At 36.0% G+C, this 23,678-nt stretch overlaps 1 protein-coding gene and 1 long non-coding RNA gene across 2 annotated transcripts in view; one reads left to right on the top strand and one right to left on the bottom strand.

Annotated features, from left to right (window-relative positions):
- The window catches only part of LOC125061239 (igLON family member 5), a 126,261-nt gene that overhangs the window by 51,587 nt on the left and 50,996 nt on the right, over window positions 1-23,678 (bottom strand). The window lies entirely within an intron of this gene.
- LOC125061244 lies at window positions 17,457-19,536 on the top strand. Its single transcript, XR_007119010.1, has 2 exons — window positions 17,457-17,711; window positions 19,378-19,536. It is a non-coding gene; the product is annotated as an uncharacterized LOC125061244 (long non-coding RNA).

The raw sequence follows: 23,678 nt of genomic DNA, 5'->3' as shown, positions 1-23,678 counted from the left end.
GCAGCATTTCCTCGCTGTATTGCGAGACTTATTCTTTGAGCCAGGAAAGTGCCAGCTCTGCGGTCACCGGTACTATCTACCAGGCGCCAACTTAAATCTTTAATAAGCGCCTGTGCACTTGAACCCCACGGCCCAAGAGTCTCTACTCCAAAGGGAACAAAATTGAAGTTGGAGGAAAGACTCTTATATTTGTGCCGTTTGTTATTTTCTGCCTGCTCTGCGGCCGCGCCAGCTTTTTGGCTTGTCCGAAGGAGATGAGACGGGGCAAAGGTGTCTACACAGGTTGCATCCCAAACTAAAGCCCGTCCCATTTTCCAAGGGATCAAAGACATTCCATCTGGCCGCTTGCCATCGTCTCTTGCGATGCCTGTTGGCTCCAAAATTGCTGGAACATTGATGGAGGCAAGAGAGCGGCGTATAATGTCGTTTAGCGCGGCATGGCGAGAAAAACGACCTGCACTCTTTTGGCAGTGTAGGCCATGGTGTCCAAGGCTACTTACTTCAAAACCACAGGGACACTTATGGGGAGTACATATGGGCACTCCTAAGCGGAGGCTGATGGCAATTCGAAGTGATTCAGGGTCTAAAAGGGTGCCAGTGTTTGGCGAAGGATAAGCATTAAGCCAATGTCCAGCTTCCCTAGACCCCACAGCCATCAACCTTGCACGGTCTGTTATTGGAATGTGACCTAATAACTTTTTGAATTCACTTTTGCAAAGAGGATCATCCCAGCTCCTTTGAAAGTTGACGCCAGAAGGCAAACTCAAGCCTGGGTTGGATGCTATCCACACGTTTCTTGCATCTGTTAAATCCGCAATCTCGTAGTTTGTAGAATAAGATCTAAAGATTTTACCTACCAGACTGCTAGATTTGTGAGCAGATTAGAGAAACGCTGGAAGAGCTACACTTGTTATCTTGCGTACTCCTAATCCGCCAAAGCGAACAGGAAGCGATGCTTGATTCCAAGAAGGTGTATCAAAACGAACATTTAAAATAGATTCCAAAGCAGTTTTTAAAAGATTATCCAAATCACTTAAAAAAACTGAATGATTCCATAGAGGGCTACAGCGAAGTACGTAAGTTAATTTGGGAACAAAAAGGCAGAATTTTAAAATGAACAAAGCTGAGTGTGCTGTAATATCCAGAAGACGGTGAGAAAGATCTTTAAATTTTGATATTGTCGTTAATGTATTCTTCAAAACCTTCTTTGAAAATCGGTGCTCCTAAGAGGTAAAGCGATTTTTTATTTATTATTTTTATATTTGGGGCTAAGGTATTAATTTTTTTTATTGTATGGTCGGTGTCCATATTCTCACCATGGAGATATATTTCACATTTATCAAAATTTAAAGTTAGACCCATTGAACTAAAATCTGATATTATCTTAGATAGATCTGAAAGTACTACATCTGCGTTACCTCCTAGAGTACCATCGTCAAGATACCAGACGTTAAAATTTGATTTTAAATTTTGTATGCAAGAATTTATTGCGAGACTAAAAATAGCCGGCCCAAGAGGATCACCTTGTTGACAACCAACTTCTGAAGAGAGTTCGTAACTCTTGTATGTTAATTTTGATGGCTCTGAGTAACACTGTAAAAGATAGTTATATATTTCTGGAATGTTTTCAAAAGACTTAGTCAGCAAGGTGTCCCTGCTGATTGAATTAAATGCATTCTTGACGTCAACTTTCAACAACACATCAAATTTTTCGTTAGAAAAAAGAGTGCGCAAAGCGTGTATAGCAGCTTCACAGCCGCCTTTAGTGCCAAAGCCAAGTTGTGTTGGTTCAAAAATTTTGTTCAATTTACTAATTATATGTTTTACTGCAATTTTCGAGGTTAATCTGCGAAAAGTGCTACCTACAGCAATTGGCCTCACCCCACCATCTTTTTTGGTAAGAGCCACCAAGTTTGCCCCATATAAAATAGGAGCAATAGCTTGGTTTATGTCCCCGCAAAGCATTTTATTAACGAGTTTTTTAAGAGCTTCTAAAAGCCGAGCACCTGTATCACCAACACTGAATGAAGTTAAATCTTTAAGATGTTGGGGTGACAGCCCATCCAAGCCTGCAGCTGATCCTGGTTTAAAGGAATTTATAGCGTTTAGAATTTCATCCGTAGACTGAATTTGAAGGCAGGCCTGGACGTCTGTGGGAGGGTCTAAAAAAAAAGGTGTGTCTGGAGCACTGGGGTGCTTTGACGTAAGAGCTGCAAGTGTATCCGGGGTGTCAGGGGCCAGTACATCATTTGAGAATAGAAGTCTGGCAGCCCCCTTTAGATCTCCATCGTTAATTTTTTGTTCAACTATTTTTGAGACACATTTTGGTCTTTTTCGAAAGGTTCTAATAGCCGGAATCAAAAATGGATTTATACATGTGGGATCATTACAATTGTTTTTAAGTTTTTGAGTTAGCGAAAGGTTATCACTGGACTGTACATGCAAGAAACTATAAGGAAAAGTCAATAGTTTCTCCCATGAGTCTGTACTGTTTTCTGTTATGCATTGTGTAATATATGATTCTAATAAAGAGGCGATGGAGATCCGGGCACCTCGAGGTATGCGTTTTACAACTGGACATGTTTTTTTTAAATTCGAAAGTAAAGTTTGAAGTTTTATGTGGTCTGGTGTTGTTTGCCTATCTGTGCTGTTATTAAAAGAAAGTTGTGAATTTTGTATAGTGTCTCTGTGTATCTTTGTTTTGTGTATTTTTAAGCCCCGGATTGTATTAAAACTTTTTGTACATAGGTCACAGGTCAAATTTTCCATATGTACACTCCACTCCGCGTTTATGAAAAATACAAAATTAGTACTCTTAAAATAAGTCAACAAAAAAAAAACTTAAATAACCTTAAATTAACTTAAATACATGACAATAATATATAAATATACAAAGAAAATATGAAAATAAAATAAACACACAGGCATCAGCAGGAGCACAACACAAGCAAAAGCAGGAGCACAACACAAGAAGAAGCAGGAGCACAAGCAAAAGCATAAAGAGCACAAGCAAGAGCACTGAGAAAAAAGAGTTCAGGTTTAGGAAGAAGCAAATTTCGTCTGACCACTATTAAATTGTCCGTTTCTTAGACTTTACGTAATTTAATTTTTTATTGATTTTGTTTATTTCCATTTTTTACGCATTAAATATCATCATTTTGCATCATATTCCATTTAATTTAATCAATTTTTATTTCTAAATTCTCATAAATATTTTTTTCATGTTGTCACTTTGACAACTTTTACTTTTTTACTTTTCATTTAAATATGTATATTACCATTCATTGTTTGATTATTGTATATTAACAGAACGATAATCCTTATTTTAAATTTGTTCACCCCATAATTATATATATAGGTCATATAGAAACAGAGCCATCTTGTAATTCGATTAGCCATCTCCAAACAGTGTTCTAACAATATGACACTGTCGTAAATAGTCTGCGCTTCAAGTATGTGATAAATGTCTAATATCATTACTTTTTCCTTGCCGCCTGGCTTTTTTCGTATGACAGCTACGAGACTTAATATTAACGATTAAAATATTAGCTACTAGTCTTTCCCGGCATCGCCTGGATTTATTATTACTTCACGGATTTAGTATTCTAAAGGTGAAAGAATTTTTGAAATCGGTCAAGTAGGTTTTCAATTCCTATCAAACATATGGAACATGTGGAACATGGTGTAAAGGTTGCAGCTGTCTACAAACGTTGTGTATAACAAAAAACTTGGCGATTAAAAAGAGTGCCGGAGAGTTTATTGCCAGTTCTTCTCTTCTACGCCCTTGATTTGAGAACTGGCAGTAAATGTATAATTAGAAGCATTTAATGTATATTTCTCTTTTGACATTTATAAGTGTACATTGTGTTATCTATTTGAATAAATGATTTTTGGTCGTAAAAACCGATTGTCGTAACATGATGTTGTTATTAAGTACCTAATACAAAAGAATTCAGCCGGGACCTTTCAATATAACCGGTATGTTGTTCTAAACGATGTCGTCGTAAACGGTATTGACTGTATTTAAATATTATTTATACCTTTTTTTATTTTAGTGATTTTATCCTGAAAAGACTTAGGTACCTATACAAAAATTGAGATATTTTTATGAACTATGTACGTATATGAATAAATTAAAAAAGAAATACGTGAAAACTCATCTGTATAGAACCAATAAACTTTTCTTTCTGCAAACTTTTTAATTAAAACTTAAGATCCGTTTTTATGTTTTTGAATGGCAACCCCACTTTTGAAATGGCCACACTGGCTTTGATAGCTGTCATTGAGGCGTGAATTAAATTGAAAATGTATACTTTGGAGTTTCATTTAGTTCGTTATGTGTCCGAAAGTGGGGCATTGAGTCATCGTTTTGTTTAACTCCAGAACGATCGTAATGAGAATCTGAACATCTAAAATTGACTAGGGGGTCATGAAAATACGTTGTATGACCCCCTAGTCTAGGGAGTCTGTAGGGTTTGTGATAAAACATAAATAAACCATTGGCGCTACAACCTCTTTAGGTCTTGGCCTCAGATTTCTGAATCTGTTCCATGCTCATTTTTAAATCTAATAGGCAAGTAGGTGATCAGCCTCCAGTGCCTGACACACACCGTCGACTTTTTGGGTCTAAGACATTTCGGTTTCCTCACGACGTTTTCCTTCACTGTTCGAGCAAATGTTAAATGCGCACATAAAAAGTCCATTGGTGCACAGTCGGAGTACGGACATACGATCTCCGGAATGAGAGTCGTATGTTGAAGCTATCAACACTGCTCTCTAGTGTTGATCATCTGCATTCTGTATACAAATAATATATCGACTTATCCGTAGAACAGAGTCCCATCTGCAGGATTGATAGTTTACAGTAGAGGTAAGAGAAGTTGTTGACTTGTGTAATTCTTAAACAGTGAGACTTGACATTTTGATTTTTTGGTATGTTGTGACAACAACCCAGCCTAGTTAAATGCTATATAGTGTATATTTCTTATCCTCTTATTTCACGAGATAGTGAGTTCCATATAAACATTGGACGTTTTATGGCGGAAGAGCGGGGGTCCGTAGTGAACATTGTACATTGTTTTACGGAGACGTCTGAATAAAATGACGTTCTATATTAACATGGGTAATTTTTTTTTGGAATGACCCATTCCTTATGAGTCCTATGTAAATAAACATCTTAAAATTTTTAAACATAATTTTCGCTATATGATGAATACCCTCCCATGTAACTAAATAAAAAATAAAATTATTATTAAAAATAGCTTATTAGTTTAAAAAATGTCAAAATAGATATCAAAACAATTAGAAAGCATCACTTTGAACGGCATCACATCACAGTTAGGTACGGTAGGTAGGTACTTAAAATTAGCATAGTCTAAAACTACAGACGGGTACAGATCTATGTACCTATAGGAACATTACAGGAGACGAGTATGGAGAAATTTAAACTTCACAATAGTTATAAAATCAACAATATGCTCAAACAAACATACTTAATAACAATAAAATTTTACGTAAGTATACCTAAAACAATTTTGGTGGCATAAAAGTTAAAACTTAAATGGCATTTCGTATCACAGCATGGTAACTAGGTAACTGTCTTAAATTAGCAGTCTCAAACTTATAAATGTACGTAAATATTTATCATTACAACAGAAAATACTTATATGGAGATATTCAGCCTCAATAATAATTATTATTAATCAGTGTTACATTGTGACCTAGACGTGGATGTTATACATATTTAATAGCAATGAAATTGCACGCAGGCAAATATTAAATAACTTATTTAATACTTATTACGATTAAAATTGTTTCGCTAAATCGGTAAAAACATAGCAAAAAAGAAAAAATAAATGTCTAAAATGTTTCTTATTCCGATACATCATCATCCGATTTTTTAGAAACATTAAAAGAGGTGTGATGTGGCAAAGAGTTATAGTATGGATGATATTCGAAGGGAATAGCTTCCGAACGGCACATATCCATTAAATCTTTATATTTAGCGGCAGGAACCATAATAGGTTCAGAATAAGCAGGTTTTAGTTCAGTTTAATTGTCTGACCAAAAGCGAAACTCTTTGACCCCTCGGTCACATTAGTCTGAATAAAATCTAAGAGGCAACTGCTGACATCATTTGCGCCACGTTTTGCCACAGATTCATCCCACATATAGCAAACGGCCTTCCGTTTACCCATGTCAAAAACTGTGAAGTTAAATGAAGATAACTTTATCTTATAGTAAAATATGTTTATATCGCCATGAGGACACTGCAATACTTTTTCAAAATCAAACACAGCAGGAACCATGTTTCCATTTGACTCCTCAGCGTCTTTCTTATCTTGGCTTTTTAAATTCCTTGCCACCATCTTATTAGTCTGGTGTTGTTGCAAAGTTTCTTTTTCTTGGTCTGTTGGATTCTTTTTCAATCGAAAAACGAAAAACATTCGTCGCACTGATCCTTTTTGGGAATATGAAAAGCTAGATTGAAGTTTAAGTTGACAATGTCACGATATTGGCGTTCCTCTGTAGCCTTAGAGGTGTATTTCTCGGAGTCGATCCATTCAAGATACAATTTGAACATTTTGGCAATACTTAAGTCTCCTTGTAGGTAGAGCTTTTGGCTATTCTTGCGTATATAATGCGATTCAACAGGGACAAATGCCCGAACGTGGTCACAAACACTTTGTTTCATTGCGTCATCTATAACAATCTTATTATTAGCGTGGCGACCCCGTCTGTTCTTTAAAATAGCACTTCCATCGTACTTCTTCCATGCAGTTTTTAAGATATTATGATTTGAAACGGCAAGAGTATTAATAAACATAGTTTGGCATACTTCGGTTTTTTCGCTGTGAGATTCGCTAGAACCTGTGATCAGCGGCAGATAATACTTAAAAGTATGCTTTCTATTATTAGGAGTGTCTTGATTCAGGCATCTTTTGTTCTTCATTTTATTGGAATATTTGAAGATGAAATTCTGCATAGCTAGATTGAACCCAGTTGCCAAAATTATGTGAAGCATTCCTACCGCTGTTGGTGAGATATTTTATCAGGACATTTGTAACGGCATTTACATGATGGCCCCATCGTTTTTTCGTCTACGGCTTTTCTTTTTTTCGTGACATATTTCTTACCTAAGTTCTTAAGGTCTGTCCATTCGGGCGCCTCTGTCGTTTTCTAGTCGTTTTAGGAGTCACGGTGGGTTCACATTAATTATACATTAATGGTGAATTCTCGAAACTAGAAGGCACTTCCAAAGAAAATGTACTGGGTTGATTGCTGTTAACATCTTTGGCAGACGGATCAGACACATTTAGTATTGAGCTATCACCGGTAATGTCTTCGGTCCCACCATCTTCATGCAGAACTTCTTCCCATATATCAGCTAGTTCTTGACTGATTTCTTCTGCACCGGGAGGCAAAGGTGAGCTTGGTTGTCTAATGTCGTTGTCATCAACGTTCATAGCTGAATTATACAAAAATACTGTAGTATTATTATATAGGTATTCATAAAACATTATAAAGAAATGAATTTAACAAACCTTAAATAAAAAATCTTTATAATATTATTATTTAACGATATTTTTAAATGAACAAAGTCCTAACTGATGTCATTATCCCAGTAACAACGTCCCATCTTAATATCAAACCGAGAAATCATATTACAAATTCCGTAGAAAAACGTCCTATATTCATATGACACGCTTAAAATACCAATAATGTTCGTATAAAATCGTCCTTATGTTTCATAAGACTTCTACTTTTTACTATTTATTATTATAGAAAGAATGAATACTCTGTGACTAAGCATTATGCCAATTGCTTTTTCGCATGATTTTCGCACTACAAATGCGTTTCTATACCTCTCCGGCAAGAAACGTCCTATATTAAAATCAATCGCCCACAACGCTTTACTGAGACAATAATGCAATATTTTTTTTTTTTTTTTTTTTATATAATAGGGGGGCAAACGAGCTTGCGGGACGACCAAAAAGGGTAGTCCACGCAGCCCATAGACACCCATTTTAGTGGGTGCGTTGCCGGCCTTTGAGGGAGGAGTAGGCTCGTTTTTTAAAAATTTGGAGGTCGTATCTCTGAGGGAAGACCCCCCCCGGGAGCCGATTCCACAGTTCGCTAGTTCGCAAAAGAAAATGCATAGTGAAGCGGACCGTGGAAGACCTCCAACCATCAAGATGATGCTGGTGAAATTTAGAGGTCGTTCGGCTCGTACGGTGTTGAAAAGAGGCAGGAGGGATCAACCCAAACAATTCTTCAGAACACTCTCCGTAATAAATTTTGTAAAAAACGCAAAGAGACGCAATGTCTCTGCGTAGCGATAGAGAATCAAGCCGATCAGTAAGACATTGGAGATTGACAATTCGACAATCCCTTCGCTGAATTTGGTCAAAAGGAAGAAGCTGGTATTTGGGAGCACCGGCCCAGAGATGCGAGCAGTATTCCATATGAGGTCGTACTTGAGCTTTGTAGAGCTGCATACGTTGCACCTCAGTGAAATACTGCTTAGCCCTACCCAAAACACCCAGCTTTTTGGAAGCCAGTTTGTCTTTTTCTTCCAGATGACTGCGAAATTGGACTTCTTTCGAAATGCCAACCCCAAGGATACTGAGGCTGTGTGACGAACTAAGGAGAGCGCCTTCAAATTGGGGAGATACGACAAAAGGATCTTTCTTGGCAGAAAACGAACAAACCTGAGTCTTTGTAGGATTAAACTTAACAAGGTTGTTACTACCCCACACAGAAACCTTCTCCAGAATCGACTCAATTTCGAGAACAAGTATGTTGCGACTCTCATCGACTTCAGATCGAGACATGTTCGGATGGCCGGAAAATAATGTGTCGATGGTGCTGTCGTCTGCATAGCAATGGATGCTGTCGATATTCAACAGGTCATTGATATGCAGAACGAACAGGGTCGGCGAAAGGACACAACCTTGCGGAACGCCTGCATTGATGGGTCTAGGATTGGAACACGCTCCGTCAACTAGGACTTTAATGCTACGTCCTACAAGAAAATTTGCCAGCCATCGGCATAAGCCATCGGGCAAACCGTATGACGGTAGTTTCGAAAGAAGCGCCCTATGCCAAACCCTATCAAAGGCCTTAGCTATATCCAAGCTAGCGGCCAATGCCTCTCCCTTACTTTCCACAACTTCGGCCCATCTATGAGTTAGATAGGCAAGAAGATCACCAGCCGAGCGGCCACGGCGAAAGCCATACTGACGATCACTAATTAGCTGGTGCTCCTCCAGATATCGCAAGAGTTGCCTATTGATGATAGACTCCATTACCTTTGAAAATAAAGAAGTGATTGCGATAGGTCTGTAGCTGGATGGTTCAGAGCGGTCACCTTTTTTGGGAATGGGATGAACATGCGCAGTCTTCCATGAGCTTGGAACTACGCCCGAGGAGTACGAGAGTCGAAAGAGCCGTGTAAGCACCGGAGTCAGCTCAGAAGCACAGGTCTTAAGAACGATCGAGGGAAGGCCGTCAGGACCACTTGACTTGTGGGTATCAAGGGAGATTAAGGCCCTCCGCACACCAATCTGTTCGAATCGAACTTCAGGCATAGAAAACCCGCAATGCGGAATAGTGGGCGGTAAGGTCCCTGAGTCATTGAGCGTGGAGTTAGAAGCAAAGAGAGAGCAAAGGAGCTCTGCTTTCTCTTTCGCCGAGTGAGCCATCGAGTCATCCTCCTTTCGCAAGGATGGTAAAGAGGGCTGACAAAAGTTTCCCTGAGTTGCCTTCGCCAATGACCAAAAGGCTCGAGTTCCAGAGGGCAATTTCGCGAGCTTTTCACCAATTCTGCCAATATGTTCCGATTTTGCTTTAAAAATTTCTCGTTTAAGCAATACAGATATGATGTTTGTTAATTTAAGTATTTATTAGTGTGTATCGCGAAATAATACAGCTGAAATCGTCAACATACCAGTATTTACACTTTTTTCGTATAATCAGCAGGAACATTTGAAAATGGTGCACTAAGCTCAGGCCTTTCTGCATTAGTTTTTTGTAGCATATCTAATATTTTCTTTGAACGTGACATCTTTAAAAATATGTTTTTACATGTAAAGTACTTAATTTATTTTGTACATCAAACCTAAAAAAAATCTGAGCGCATGACACAAATATACCATCTCTCCAACGAACAGCGGCCGGAGTGACAAGCGGACGGGGCGCCCGGGCCGCCCAAGCTTCCCGCGCGCCGTTGCTTGATCACTTCGTGCGTTTTTATACGGGATTAATGTCAGATGGTACGTTATTCGATTCTATATTTCCGAAACTAAACAAGATACGAAAATTCTAAAAACGTACGTCTGTAGAGTTCGTATTCCTTATCTCGTTTAGCTATTAAACTCATTTTTGCTCCATGATCACATCGGACTCTGTTCTACGGATAGGTCGATATATTCTGTCCAATAGACTATGTACGTTTCTCATTTATAGTTAACAAAGCCAATTCTAATATAACTTTCAATCAGTATCGATATTGCAATGAATGCCAATCATAACTTTGAACGTTTGTTCACGCTTATTTGGGTATATCGTATCGTCAATTTTGTATAGGGGTGCCAACTGTTGTTAATAAATACAAATCGTAAGGGTAAAATGCGTGCTAACAGAAGGCAGAAATATTCGTTCTTGCACTGCACTTGTTAAAACGTCTACCTCATCATTCATTAAAAACAATTTAAACTACAATATATAGATAATTCTTTTGTTCCCTTTGGAGTAGAGACTCTTTGGCCGTGGGGTTCAAGTGTACAGGCGCTTATTAAAGATTTAAGTTGGCGCCTAGTAGATAGTACCGGTGACTCCAGAGCAGGTGCTTTCCTGACTCAACGAATAAGTATCGCAATACAGCGAGGAAATGCTGCCAGCGTTAAAGGTAAACTGCCACAGGGACTAAACATTTTAAATTTGTTTTGATTTTCTTTTTAATAATTTTTATTATTACTTTGTAAATTAAATATGAAATATGTTTAATAAAGAATTATGTTTTTAAACCATAGGTGGCACTAATGCAACCCACTATGCGGACAGTAAAAGAAATTTATCAGATCGGTCATCATGCTGTCAACGATTGATACGATGATCAATTTTTTGCATCACGATTAAAAAAAATCTGTGGCGCTGACCTTTTTAGGCCTGGGCCTACGATTTCTGTATCTGATTTATGATCATTTGGCAATCCAATAGGCAAGTAGGTGATCGGCCTCTTGTGCCTGACACACGCAGTCGACTTTTTTTCGTTCGAAGGTATGCCGGTTTCTTAACGATGTTCTCCTTCACAGTTCGAGCGAATGATAAAAGCACATCTTCACAGCAGCGACCTTAGGGATGAGAGTCGCACGCTGAAACCACTAGCCCATTTTATCATGATTTAAATGACAAAATATGGGTTCAGATTAATTAATAAAAATCGACGCCGTGGCCAAAATAAAGGTCAAAAGCTCTTCGAACCCGGCCACGTGTTAGATGTTGAAAAGAAATCAGATGGAAAAATTGGGACAGTGATAATTGGTAAAATTGTTTTCACAGCGTAAACAATTTAATAGAGACAAAAGAATACTTTACTTACTTAATTACTTTAACTGATAAGACGTCAGCTGATAATAAGGGGGAAGTTTATAACCTAAAAACCTAAATCACTACCGATTATCTGAAATTTCAATTTTCAACGAACGAATTTTACCCTCGCACTGATTATTTAGCTTAGCTACAATGAGTTATTTTTTTTTAAATATAACAGGGGCAAACGGGCAGGAGGCTCACCTGATGTTAAGTGATACCGCCGCCCATGGACACTCTCAATGCCAGAGGGCTCGCGAGTGCGTTGCCGGCCTTTCAAGAATTGGTACGCTCTTTTCTTGAAGGACTCTAAGTCGAATTGGTTCGGAAATACTTCAGTAGTGAGCGAATATGGTTTTTATTTAATTACGGACACAATAAGCAAATGTTATTTCGTTGTTTATTACAAATATTCGTTTAAGGCGAACTCGATAGCTATGGAACGGATTTTTGTACGGCTTTACTAAAAGATGAGAATGTTGGCCTAGTGGCTTCAGCGTGCGGCTCTCATTCCTGAGGTCGTAGGATCGATCCCTGGCTTGGAGTTTCATTCTATGTGCGCATTAATCATTCGCTCGGACAGTGAAGGAAAACATGGTAAGGAAACCGGCTTGCAATAGACCCAAAAAGTCGACGGCATGTGTCAGGCACGGGAGGCAAATTGACAAATGATCAAGAAACAGATACAGAAATCTGAGGCCCAGAGCTAAAAAGTACAACCTTGCGCCATTGATTTTTTTTACCAATAGATGGTGTGATTAAAGCAGGTATAGTCCCTGGCCATATATAACTATGTATAACATATATAACTGTAGTTTTATAAAAATTGAATGAAATGTAACGATTGTTATTGAAGAGGCAAATAAATCAACATACACGAAACATTTATCATTTTTATTTTGAATGCTTTTGACTGAATTAAAGTAGTGCTTTTTTCACGACTATTTTGACACTGTTAGTGCAGAAATATATTTCAAGTGAATCTGATTCGGATATTTCATGGCCAGATACTGATTTGAGCGCGACCGCCGCTGTGAAAACCACTGTGAGAGTTCGAAAAGTGAGTTACAGAATCGCAAGGCAGCTTATGTGTATGGTTTTATTATTATAATTAGAGCTTTATTAATGAATCTATACAAAAATTGGATAGTTAACACTTCTTAATGTGAGTAGTAGTTGTGTTAGTAAAAATTTAAGTTGTTTTTTAGCGGTTTAGTATTGTATGAAACCCCCCGTTTTAGGGTAAAGGCTCCTCCATATTTTTTCATTTCTATTTATTTTTTTCTGATTTTTCTCCATGCATTTTTCAGATCTAATTGTCTTGTCTTGATGATCTTACGTTAAGAGTATCACGGGGACCGGATTGGTGAGTAATTCGCTAACGTAGTAATTGTTATTCTTTGTTTTCCGGTATGGGAGCCTTCAAGTATTACGTCACGCAATTTTTGGAGATTATTGACCCCCCCCCCATGTAACGCGCCGTAACGTTTTTCTGTACCCAAGAATAGTAAAACGTTTCGTGACCACCTAGTGACTCTTTATACCTAAAAGTTACCATTATATGGTGTAAAGTACTGGAAAGTCGTAAATAATATTAACAATAACGCGTAATTCAATCCCCGCCCCGCATCGTAACGTTTTACAAAAGGACGCCCTCCCCCCCCCAAATACGTAACGTAATACTTGAACACTCCCTATGCTGTGTTTTGTTTTCTTTTTTAGTTGCTATTTGTTTACTGTGATGTAAATTTACAGGTTGGAACCTTTCAAATCTGGCACCTGCATTAAGTAGCTTCAACAAATTTCACTGCGTCAAATTTCAGTGAGAGCATTGAAAAGGAACAAAACTTTTCTTAAGTGCTGAGTGTTAAGTGCTAAACAGTGGTAAGTGTAAAAAATAGAACACAAGAAGTCTTCCCTAAATAGAGATTGTAAGTATTGGACACTTTCTTTTGTTAAATATTAGTATACTAGCTGGCCTGGCGAACATCGTACCGCCTAACAGTCGATTCTTTATTTTTTTTAAATACTTATTCTGCTATTCGGGACACCGGTCTAGCTAGTAAGATAAAAAAAAGAAAGACAACAAATACATTATGTCAAAAAATAAAAATTTACCTTCCCGGAACCCCTCCACTAACATTTGAACTTTATGATATTGTATTAAAGTTCAAATTGACTTTTAAGTATTATTACGAAAATTTTGTATGGGAATATAGAAAAGTGTTGTTTTTAGACTTTTTCACTCATTTTTTTAAATTTTTCTCTCCGTAAGAACCATCCTCGTACTTCAAGGAATATTATTAAAAAAAAACAGACAAATCGGTCAAGCCGTTTTCGTGTTATGTCGTGACAACGGAAAACGGGTTTCATTTTTATATATATAGATAAGGTTACTTATTAGTCTTAAATTAAGGGTATTTTGTAATGTCCAATTATGTCTCAGTGAAGAGACAATTAATTTGATGTGCTTTAAAAGCGTGTTTTATAGTTTTTTTTAAAATATATTTATTTTACACTTTTTAGTCCTAGCAGCAATACGTGTTGTCTCAATTTAATCGTATTGCTTTGTGGAATTAAAAAAAAATTTCATTGTTTTTTCGAGATGAACCTATGAAATTATTATATTGTCGCTGATTCTTTATAAGTGTACAAAGTTTGAATTAAATCTGTCCGTTTAAAGTGGGTCAAAATCCAGTCCGAAGGAGTCGGTTACATACATACATACATACAGGTGAAGCTAATATAAAGCGTGTAAAAAAAACAAGTCGAAAACGATTCACATTATCCATAAAGGCCGATTTACATTATCTTAGTGTTGAGGAGAGTGCTTTAGGATAGTACTTTAGTTGAAACATGTAAACGCTACGCTAAAGAACTTGCCTTTCAAGTTGTACTTAAGCACTCTCCTAAACACTAAGATAATGTAAATCGGCCCTAAGCGTAGAATATGAATTCTGTGTTTTTCACATTCAGGGTATTTATAGTATTTTACTAAATGAGGCTTATAGTTTCAGGACTTAAGCAGTGAATAGCTGATTTAGTTTTAAAATGGGCAAGATATATCTTAATAGGAAAAGAATTGGCCGTTTGTATTTCGGGTTTTAAAATGTATTTAAAACTTTGGAGAGTTGAAAAGTTTTATATCGTGCGATTGGACTTAACTGTCAAACTCATCCCAATTTGCAGCCAACGTTCCAAACCTTAGACTTTATTTCGTGAAAAGTTTCAAGTGGATTTCAAATTGGACTTAATACAGATACAAAATTTTTGTTTGTATATAATACATTTCTACAATATAGTTGATTTCAGAAATGTATTTATCAAAAAAGAATGTAATCCGTCAATATTCGTAGACTAAAATGTTTTAAATGGACAAGGACGGAGCAATGTGCGAAAGAGAAAGAGAGTACGTACGTTATTATTGTGCAATCGCTACTCAGTACCAATCCTGCCTAGAAAGTTCTCGAACATCCTGCAAGATTATTCCTAGGGATATGTAAGCGAGGCGAAACGCGACCAATTAATTCAGTTACGAGTACCAGGAGATTAACACCGAAGAGATAAAGTGCGAATAGTGAAGACAAGTGATAAAGTACTGTGTGAAGTGCGCGTAATTGAGGTAATTAGTGACCGTATGTAGTGTGTAGGAATGAATGTATTTCTGCGCGTAATTTGCGTCTTTTTAGTGTAAATAAATTCCTCGTTCATTAGTAAAGCCCTAGCTCGTGACAATTAAATTTTTTGAATATCTATAGGAACCTGTACCTGTGCGAAACTATGGAGATAGATTTTTGTAATTGTAACTTCATAATAAAAAAATTAAACGGTGTTAACACAGACGAAATCCTTTTTAATTTTTTGTTTTCGCTTTAATATGAGTTTTCCCGAATAAAAATCTAAGACAAAAAAACACAATTTTTTTTTCAAGGAATAAATGGAAAGAAACATTTCTCGAATTGGTCCGTGTCTTCGAGTTTTGCGTTTAGCGAAATATTTTGAAATTAATATTAATCTTTGAAATCAGTCAAACTCATTTCTTATGTATAAAGAAACTGCCGAAAAGTATTTTAAAATGTTAATGCAAAGAAGTTAGGGAATTTGAAACTTTCAAATAAATATTTAATTTCTTCTCAAAGCAAAGTTTGAAACAATGCAAATCGTCAGTTCATGTTCCAGAAAATACGTAGATAGATTGAGAAAACCGTAAATAAAGAAAATCCGACAGCATCGGGACATGCGGGACTTCCATCCTTGGATATTATAAAATAAATCCTGTCGCATCTGTATGAACGCGATTCAAATACTACCTGACAGGTGTCTGTAGAAGATTCTAGAGGATGATTTTAAGTGTATTTATTATGGGGTAACTTAAATTGACTCAAATATGCATATCTATATATATAAAAATGAAACCCGTTTTCCGTTGTCACGACATAACATGAAAATGGCTTGACCGATTTGGCCACTTCTTTTTTTATAATATTCTTTGAAGTACGAGGATGGTTCTTACGGAGAGAAAAATTAAAAAAATTGAGTGTAAAAGTCTAAAAACAACACTTTTCTATATTCCCATACAAAATATTCGTAATAATACTTAAAAGTCAATTTGAACTTTAATACCATATCATAAAGTTCCGGGAAGGTAAATTTTTATTTTTTACATAATGTATTTGTTGTCTTATCAACTTTCTTTTTTTTATCTTAGCTAGACCGGTGTCCCGAATAGCAGAATAAGTATTTAAAAAAATAAAGAATCGACTGTTAGGCGGTACGATGTTCGCCAGGCCAGCTAGTATATTATATATATGCTGCCGACGAGTGTGCAAAGAGAGGATCCGGAATGATACGCGCAAATTTGTCTTCAAAGGAATTTTACATTATTAGTCATAGGAATTGGTCAGTTCTTATATTATTTGTATCGTACATATCATATCATACTTTATTAAATTTATATCAACTACAGTGCCTCACGGAAATAATCATTTATTGAATAATAATTTTTTTCCCAAAAGTAATACACCAAGTCGATTTTTAAGGACTCTAGTCGGAAGATCTTTTAATTCTTTTGGTAAATTATTGGAAACCTTAATGGCCATACAAAAGGTGTTTTTCCTAAACAGTTCCAGATTGATTTTTGGCACAGCCAATTTCTCCCCATGTCTACTTCTTACTTCGACTTCTACATTCGACTTAAAAATATGTATGTTTCTGTGCACGAATAAGGATATTCCTAAAATATAAATAAAGCTACGCAACTATCAAGATAGTTTGCTCCACAAATTGCTCTAATACATTTCTTTTAAGATAAAGAGGTCGTAAAAAGTGTTGCTAATAAACACGAAATCAGCGATTGAGATACAGTTGGTATAGTGCTGGTAGAGTAATAATATATGGCGAATTCATACAAACTTTATTAGCCATATATAACCAGAATTGTTTTTATTTATATAGAACGGGGGGCAAACGGGCAGAATGATACCGCCGCCCATGGACACTCTCAATGCCAGAGGGCTCGCGAGTGCGTTGCCGGCCTTTTAAGAATTGATACGCTCTTTTCATGAAGGCCCTTAAGTCGAATTGGTTCGGAAATACTTCAGTGGGCACCTGTTTCCACATAGTGGTCGCGCGGCCAAACTGCCTTGAAAAACGCTCAGTTGTGGAACGGCGGACGTCGAGGTGATACGGGTGGAATTTCGTATTCTGCCTCGACGTCCGATGATGAAACTCAGAAAATGTATGAATTGTATTGGTATTGGTATGCGTAAAACCAAATTTGTATTGTTTACAATGTAGAAGAATAACCGATATGGACCGTATTCACACTTACAAGAGCTTTATTTTAACAATTATAACAAAAAATCGACTCTGGATCCGCCGAGCGTGCAAACAAACTAACCAACATATTCGTGTGCTATTAAAGTTAAATTATTGTTCTGAGAATTTGTATTTTTATAGTATTAAAATATTTTTATTAAGTGCAATCAAGCGTTCGCTTGGAACAGGTGGAATTAATAATATTTTCTATATCGAAAATATAAAAGCGAGTTTTATTTGTTTTATTTTAGTTTCGATTCACACTGAGATGCTTCTATTCAAATTGTTATTTTTAATTATGGGTATGTATTTGACTATTTAATTACTAGTCCTAGCTTTGAAATTCGTTTAATATTTTGGAAATAAGAACTCATTATATATATTGGAAATTTGTCCTATACTTTTTAAGTTTATTCGTTACAAACATATAATAATATTCTTAACAACTATATGTAATAGGTACATGTATTTTTGCACTTCTTGCCTACCTTATGTAATTTAAATTTTTTTTTTTCTTTTCTCACATTGGCTGCCTGGAAGAGATCGCTCGAAAGCGATAAGGCCGCCAGTTGCCTTTCCTTTACATGTAATTATGTTAAATTTTTATATTATAAATCAACAAAGTGTGAATAAATAAATAAATATCTATACAATTAGATTTCCCAAGTCTTTGGGACATCAAGGGAATTTATAAGTATCGTAGATAGGATAGCTTCAAGAATATTTTATTTTATTTTGAAAAGTAAGTATTACGGCATTCAATGATTTTCCAAAAATTACTTGTCTCGTCTGGGAATCGAACTGACTCAAAAACCATGCATTATTTTTTTTATGCCAATAAAAAGAATAGACAATAAAATAATAATGGTTCTCATGTATTTATATTTTGAAAAAATGGAGCAACGTATTTTTTTTGTATATACAGCAAAATATCCTACGATATTTAAGGTACTATCCCTTAATGTCCCGTAGTATGGGACGCCCTGTATAAAAATCGGGATTGTTCGAACACTTATTGAGAACGGCTGGTCCGATTTTCATATTGAAAATTGACAAAAAAATAAAATGTAAAATGTTCATGGGTTTCGTAACTGTCAAACGTGAAATGTTCATTCCGTCGATACGGTAAACTCACCCTTCTAATTGAAGAACGTATTATTAGGAATTCAAATACAGATTTATATCCACAATATTCTGTTAATGGCGTATTTTAGATTTTTAATATGTAAAACGAAATTTATAGTTTAAACTAAAGAAAATATCAAGCAAATTATGACTTGGTGTCAATTACATTGGGACGCATTGCAATTCCGAGATATTAGGGAACTTAATTGTAATTTTGTATCCATTGTATTACTTTCATCAAATCAAAAATTAATTTCAGCTAATCTGTAACACTGAGCAGTGTTTGGCCGAAGCCACTTGTATATGTCACCGTAAAATTGTAAACACCGTTAGATTATAATCCATCTCGCGAGATTGTAAACTGTCGAAATATTGTGAACCTCAACGAACTGCTTACAATTTAACGTATTATTATTCGGTAGATTGTAATCTATCGAAGTGAAACCGTCAAATTGTGAAACGGTTGAAAACGCGCTGATTGGTTGAACGGAATATGCCTCGCGCCACCATAATTATTTGTTAATTCGTTCGCGAGATAGATTACAATCTAACGGTGTTTACAATTTTACGTTAACATATACAAAGACAAAACACAGGTTTTCTTGTCGATTAAAGCGGGGCCATAGACGGACCGCATGTTGCAGTCAAGACCGACTGCAACATGCGGTTTGCTCAGGAACTGCTCGAGCGGTCCGTGTATTGCGAATATGAATTTAGTACGGAAACTGCAGATCGCCGTGCGGCGACAGCATATTGCATTCGGTCTTGACTGCAACGTGCGGTCCGTCTATGGCCCGCTTAAATCGTGTCGAAGTTTTTTTAATCATTTTCTACGTTTTACAGGTGTATGTACCCAGGCATGTCCCCAATACAGCCAGGACTTGCAATACGACTCAGGAATGCCAGCGATATCAAAAATTGCTACATTTCCACTAAAAACTATACAAATGCCATTCGATCTATTTGGAAGGGCAATGGGGTGAAATAAATGGTTATTAATTATGTTGTTGTTTCTATGAAATCTCCTTGAGGTTGAAAGAGATTACCACGACGACTAAGATTTATAGTATTATCCTGCTGTATATGAATTTATTCATATCTACACAATTATTGTCAATAACATTTGCTAATAAATTTACATTTATTGCCTACGGAGGAGAACTGGAAACTCTTCGACATTCTTTTTAATCGCTTTTTACAAAATGTTTCTAAGGAGGTGCAACCTGTTTCTATGACATTGAAAGTAAAAATGCTTAGTTCAAAACTGTTACGTTCGGTAATGTTAGTTAGCCAAATAAAGACCGGAAATGCAATATTTTTCTGTAACTAAAAGACTCAAAATTTGATTAATTTTTATTTATCCTTGGTTGGCACTCAAAAAAAGGAAATACACAAATTAGAACTCATGTGTGGCCTTTTTAATAGGTGCGAAGACATCCACAAACATATACATATATGTCAATTTACATAAATGAAAAATTACAAAAAATAACAACATACTAAGAGTATGTTGTTATTTTTCGATCTCAATTTATCAAGACAAAACCTGATTGACCATCCTTTAATTAGATTGTCGGTCCGAAAAACTATTCAAGTCGTTTGAGCCCTGCAGCAGTATTATGTTGATTGCAGCATAAAACCCTAGGTCTAACCTAACCTAACCTTAGCGGTGATAACATTGATCCATAGAACGCCAGCCAGCGATGTTAAAGTAACAATTAGATTAGCAATCATTGTTAAAAAAAACACATCGACAACATAGTCGTAATTCACTTGTTATGTTAACAATGCGTCATTCTTTTGTTTCGAAAATAGTGAAATCAAGTTTATTTTTAACTAAATCGAACATGATGTAAATGCTAAAGAATCTCTTCCATCCTTCTACTACTCTTGTGTTCTATAGCTTGCCTTCAGTGTTTTAGTTTGCGATCTTGAAAAATCAGCGTTACGGATATTGAAAAGAACTATATCGAAACTGTACAAACACGCCAGGTTAGCTTGGTAATCTATTTATTTATTTGCTTATAAATTAATATTCCTACAGCGTATTATATAATATCTAAACAATTACATCGTTTATCGAATATATAGGAAAGTGGGCCCGAAATATGCCTTTTTGGGTCGGCGTGCCGGTCCTACGATATACTTCGCCGTGCGAGCGAGTATTAAATGCGCACATAGAGAGTCCATTGGTTGTGTACCAGCCAGGGTTAAAACCTACGACCTAAGGTATGAGAGTTGCACACTGAAGAACACCAACATAACTTCATGTTTCAATTAGTGTAGGATTCCGAAATTTTTTAAATTATTCAAAAATAAAAAATGGCCGTTTCACAATTTGACGGTTTCACTTCGATAGATTACAATCTACCGAATAATAATACGTTAAATTGTAAGCAGTACGCTGAGGTTCACAATCTTTCGACAGTTTATAATTCTTATAGTTCTCCGAATCTAACGGTTTTTACAATTTTACGTTAACATATATATTATATATATATATATTGTAGATATTTTAACTGCTTTTTGACGTTATAGTTACCATTCCGCTATATGTTTAACAAGCATATAATTTTATTATTTGATATAGTGTCATAAAAAACCGTCACGCAATGTAGTAAATATAAATAAAAAGGAATTTAATTAATAAAGTTGAATCATACTTGTTACAACAAAAAGTAAAATACAAATTCAGTCCAAAACATTTTATTAACATTATCAACCAAACATTGACAAAGCCAATTATACGAACATTGTGAATCAAACGTGACCTATTTCTTAAAATCCTTAACCCATTTTCCCCAAATTTATCAATTTTCAAACCCCAAATTTAACAGGTTCTCGGGTGCCTTAATATCCACAAGGGCATGGTTCCGGTTCTGGACATGGTGGTGGGCAAGGTGGAGGGCATGGTGGTGGGCATGGTGGTGGAGTGCAAGGGGGGGTGTATATCGTAGCCGGACCGGTGCAAGGTGGGCCAGCGCGTCCTATGTTGATGATTGGGGGGCAAAGGGAAGGCTGGCCGATGTCCCCAAAGCACACCGTACCACCATTGGTGCGGAAGCAGCGCCAGGGTGCGGCAGCTGCACTTGCTATCAGTACTGTAATATCCAAGCATATTTCTAAGCATCTTTCGTAAAAAGCCTGCAAATGCTGTTTATACACGAAAAAACAGGAAACTAAGAAATAAATATAAAAGTCCAAACAACTAACTCAGCAGTAATCGGAAGAAAGAAAAGCAATTAAAAGAGTAGAATAAAAAACAAATATTTTATGATTAAGTATTTGAATGGATAACATATAACCTATGTTTAAGTATGGACCGGTTTATTAAAAATTAAAGCTAGATTTTAATTAAAGCTGGCTTACATGAAGAAAGAGAATTAAACAAACATTATATATTATTATTCCAGAATAGGATTGTTAGCTAATCTGGGCATGGAGCATGCTGCGTCAATAAGCAATCGCGCGTGATATGAAATGGCGGGAACAACTCCACTCTTTGTAACTTATTTAGTAGTTCATACATCGTCTTACAGGCTTCTAGTAGGACGGATACTTATCGTGTTTTGTTTCAATAGCATTTAGGGTAATATGTATTATTAGTACCACATATTATATTATTGGGCCACCCATATAATATGATAAATCTGATAATAAGTATGTTGTATACCCCTAAAGGGGTATATACTTATTTTTACCATTTTGGAGCAGTTTATACAACACTCGAGAATTTAAATATATAGGTATGGATCAAAATTAATTTACATAATTTTATATATAAAAAGGTATACCTTGCATAATTTGAATAAGTATTAATTTATTTATCGCCTTAATCAACAAGGGCCGCCGCGCTCGTGATATTTAAATTGTGTCGTATTAGAATTATTTTATGTTAATCAACAAGTAAATGAAAATTAAATCGAAGTTATAATCACCAATTATTACTCGAACTAGAATTATTATTACTAGATTTTCCAGAACTAGTCTCGCCATTTTATTATAAGCATGTAAATTTAAATAGCAATGATTAGGGTATGCTAGTCGTGCCTACAAATTTTTTAAAGAAAATTTGTTAATTTTTCTTAAAATATATGCGAGATTTTTTCCCGTCTAAGGTAAAGAGTTGAGACTTAGCGCTAGACTTCCGAATGTCAAAATTCCAAATGTCAAACGGGAGTTATACTTAGCGCCAAGACTCTGGAACTTACCCATACAAGAATAAGCGTAAATGAATGAACATACAGGCCAATCAATGATTTCTTAATAATAAATAAGCAATATAATTTAAAACTATTATGTAAATATGTCACTTACCCAGGAAGAAAAACCCGTGTATACCCATTGTGAGGTTTGGCATAACAAAAAAAATGTCATTTATATACTAACGCTCAAATTATTTATGTTATACTCAATATAGCATAACGATGATAGAATAAAATCTAAAGATACATCAAACGTTTCCCGTATGTACGTTTGTATATTTTGTATATTATCATAACTTTCCTTAGCTTTACTTGGCTTCAGGATGTTTCGTTTATTAACTAAAGTAGCATTCTGTGACTGACACATGTCACCTCCATAAGACCATTTAAGAGCGTAGGAAAATCTGTTGGTTCTCAACACACGGCCTGAGAGTTTTGAGTTACACTGCACTGCTTCTTGTATTATTAATGTATTATTACATAGTGGACTTATTATTATATAAATTACGTTTGGGCCTATCACTGTTCTACCGTTCATTAGGTCTGGAGTCGAGAAACTGTAATAGACTTTGAGTGAAGATGAAACTTACTCAGTGTGTCAAGCACTGGAGTGGACACACTGGCCAACACAATTGTTTCGATTTGGTCATACATTTGATGTGTTGGAGCTGTCTGATATTGATCTAGACTTCGTATTAAACAAATAGGAACTATTTCGTTAGGTTTGAGCCCATTCAGTTTCGCTAAAGTACAATAGCCATATATTTTTGTTTTAAAGCATACGAACCTACGCCCAAAAAGGGCCATGGACACATTTTAGTGGGTGCCTTGTCGGGTTTTAGGGGAGAATTATACTCTTTTTTAGAACAAATGTTTGTATCTACATTCGGGAGTCGTCTCCACATTTCGCTGAAGTGGAATGAAAATGTCTTGTGAAGC

Source organism: Pieris napi, chromosome 23 (assembly GCF_905475465.1).
Source record: "Pieris napi chromosome 23, ilPieNapi1.2, whole genome shotgun sequence".
NCBI classification, from domain to species: Eukaryota; Metazoa; Arthropoda; class Insecta; order Lepidoptera; family Pieridae; genus Pieris; species Pieris napi.
This window is presented reverse-complemented; position numbering and strand designations above follow the sequence as displayed.